At 42.8% G+C, this 3443-nt stretch overlaps 1 pseudogene; it reads right to left on the bottom strand.

The window, feature by feature from the left end:
* Positions 1-1129: 1129 nt before the first annotated feature.
* Positions 1130-2070, bottom strand: LOC132661805 (non-selective voltage-gated ion channel VDAC1 pseudogene; annotated as a pseudogene).
* Between the last annotated feature and the right edge of the window lie 1373 nt (positions 2071-3443).

Below are 3443 nucleotides of genomic sequence, written 5' to 3'. Positions count from 1 at the left end.
AAATGTATATATAAGAGGAAAGTGCTAAACCGTAAGTTACAGAACCAGAGTTCCAATTCCTATTCTGATGTGGGAGATTAGGTTCTTAACCTCTCTGGACCTCAGTTTTTTGCTCTAAAACAAAATACTAAAGTGGAAGACCTCTAAGAACCCAAACAGTATGATTACAACTGACATTAACAACTACATTAACTATATTAACACGGTTTCAACTATATTAACAAATCATCTGCACGGAGGACCACTAGTTTAGGCTCTCCTGTGGAATGTTGCTGCCACCTAGTGGAAGTATGTCTAAACTGTATGATCAGGTTTTTTGGTGGGGTTTTTCGGTGGTTTTTTTATGGGGGTTTTTTTTTTTTTTTTTGAGGTTTCAATATTTTATTCAAGTTTTACTTTAAGTGATGTTAATTACAGCATTTGAAGGGGAGGATCTAATTCCACACAAAATGGAAGACTCTAAAATGTACCCATTAAACTGCTAAAAAATAAACTGAGTGGCGAGAATATAACAGAAGTCCAATTATATTCCGAATGTTGTCACCATGTGATTACAGTCACAGAGACTCTTCCCAGCTTGCAGCTGGGACTCTTAGAAGCTATTTCATACTCTGGTGCAAGGGCAAAAAAAACACAACATGAGAGGGAATTAAGTCCTGAATTATTGGCTTCATCACATCCACCTTCTCCACCCTAAATGGCACAAAAGAAACAGCTACCACGCCCTGCAGACTACTTTTGGTGTAAAAGAGGTGATGCACTGGGGTGGAAACAGGTCATGAAAATCTGTCTAAAAAATGTCTCTTTCAGATGATTTTGTACACACCACCAGTGAGTCTCTCCTTCATTAGGGTAGGAAACCAAAGTTAATTCTCAGGAAGTCATAATTTCATCCATTTACTCAATACCAGTTTACAAAGTGCCTACGAAGTCTCAGCTTCCACTTGCAGCCATTTCTAGATAAAAAAGAAACCTGACAATTCTAGAGGGCCACCAAGGTCCCCCAAAGTCTACAGCTGAAAGGACTCTTCTTGGAATTGGGTTTCTTCTGTACCTCTGAAAGGGTAACACCTTAAAGCTGAATCATCTTTAACCTGGAGGTCTAACGTGATATTTAGCAATACTCACATCCCAGACATACGACATTAAAAGGTACACTAAATTCTTAAGGTAGCTATGCTCAAAATAGTTTAAAATTAAACGATTGTACAGTATTTGTTTATGCCTGAAATTCCAGTCCTAGACCAAGCTTGTGGCCACCAGCATTGACATTCTTGCCATCCAGCAAAGCTGAGAGCGTCAGTTTGATACCTGGCTTTAGGGTCTGAGTGTATCCTAAACCTATCAGGCTGGAGTTGTTCACTTTAGCCGAGAAGCAGGCGTCAGGATCGATCTGATACTTGGCCGCTATTCCAAAGCGAGTGTTACTATTTCCTGCTGTCCGGGCCAGATTAACGGCGGTCTCTAACTTCTTGTTCACCTTCTGATAAATGGAGCCACCAAACTCTGTCCCATCGTTTACGTTCGTGTGGAGCTGGAATTCGTCAGTCTTGTAGCCAACTGCAAAGTTGCTCTGGGTCACTCGAGACTTTGCAGTCTCAAAATTCATCTGGTAGCCAGCCAGCCAGCCCTCATAGCCCAGCACCAGAGCGCCCCGGATCGAAGGGCCGGCGATGTCGAAATCCACGTCACAGCCCAGGTTGATGTGCTCCCGCTTACACCCTGTCTCGATTTTAGCATTTTTTCCCCCTGTGTTTGATGAGAAGGATGAATCAAAGGTCAGCTTCAGTCCACGTGCAAGCTGATCCTCCACAGTAATCTCTGTGCCTAGTGTGTCGTCAGTGTTCATTTCTCTGTAAACGTCAGACTATATTCAGTCCATCTGTACTTGGTTTCCAGACTGCCCGTCACTTTGGTGGTCTCAGTGTTGGCGGAACCTGAGCTCGTAAATTCCATTCCATTCTCAGATTTTGTCTCCAAATCGAGTTTGATTAAGCCAAATCCATAACCCTTGGTGAAGACATCCCTGGCACATTTGCCAAGATCAGCATACATGGAAGGCACAGCCATCTTCTGCTGGGGGGGGGGGGGGGGGCGGGCGGCGGGCTCGGCGAGGAATGAGGAACAAGGAACGGAGAGCAGCGGTGGGGCCGAGGGCGGGACCTTTTTTATGTTAATTTTTGAGAGAGAGAGAGAGAGAGAGAGACAGAGCGCGAGCTGAAGGAGGGGCAAAGAGAGAGGGAGTCTCCAGGATCTGAGCTGTCAGCACAGAGCCCAAGGTGGGGCTCAGACTCACAAACGGCAAGATCATGCATGACCTGAGCCGAAGTTGACACTTAACCAACTGAGTCACCCAGGCGCCCCATGTAGGGTCAGTTTTAAGAGGTGACCTTTGGGGACTAAAATCCACATGAGAACCTAGCATTGCAATAGTAATTGATTATCCTCAAACACAGTATATACCCACTATGCTCTAAGCATTGTACTATATATACCCCTCAAGTTCCTTAACTCAATACCATCATGCAGTTCAATTCTGGGAAAGGAACCAGACCAGGAGATGGAGCAAGTCGCTAAGCAAATTGAAAATGGTAAATAACACTAATCGACAAATATATTTAGACAAGAGTGATGTAATTGAGAATAGGCAAGTCACAAGTTCACATTCAAGGTACCATTTTAAACCAATCAGATTTTTAAGTGCTTTAAAAGAAGCATCATAACATAATGAAAGAACAGTCTAGAAAAATGGCCATCCCGAGTTAAAAAATATTAAAAAGGGGGGGCGCCTGGGTGGCTCAGTCTGTTAAGCATCAGACTTCGGCTCAGGTCATGATCTCATGGTTCCTGAGTTAGAGCCCCGCGTCAGGCTCTGTGCTGACAGCTCACAGCCTGGAGCCTGCTTTAGATTCTGTGTCTCCCTGTCTCAGCCCCTTCCCTGCTCATACTTTCTCTCTCTCTCTCTCTCTCTCTCTCTCTCTCACTCACTCTCTCTCTAAAAAATGAATAAATATTTTAAAAATTTTTAATTAAAAATGGTAGTGTTAACACATGGCATGAGTCTTAATCCTGCCTGTTTTCATCTGAGTGGTCTTGTGCACCTCCCTGATTTCACATCACCTCTTCATCTGTGAGATTCAACCAGGTGTATCAACATTGTATGATTGTGTCGGGATCATAAATGCACCCTATATAAAAACCACTATATAAAAACTATTCAAATGGAATGATTTTTAAATTATCAATTTGGCTCAGAAGAAACATCTCCAGCTGTAGAATTCTGATACCAGTTTATTAGAAATTCATGGTAATCTAGATTACTATTGTTCCCAGCTAACTATGTTTTTATTAAATACCAACTAACTGCTGTACATGTTTTCATTAAGATGCCAGCTAAGTTGGACATAGTTTTTTTAGAGGGAGGAGGGGCAGAGAGAGAGAGA

The sequence above is a fragment of the Panthera onca genome, chromosome D1 (assembly GCF_046562875.1).
Source record: "Panthera onca isolate mPanOnc1 chromosome D1, mPanOnc1 haplotype 2, whole genome shotgun sequence".
Lineage (NCBI taxonomy): Eukaryota > Metazoa > Chordata > Mammalia > Carnivora > Felidae > Panthera > Panthera onca.
The sequence above is the reverse complement of the archived record's forward strand: the minus strand, read 5'-3'. Positions and strand labels throughout refer to the sequence as shown.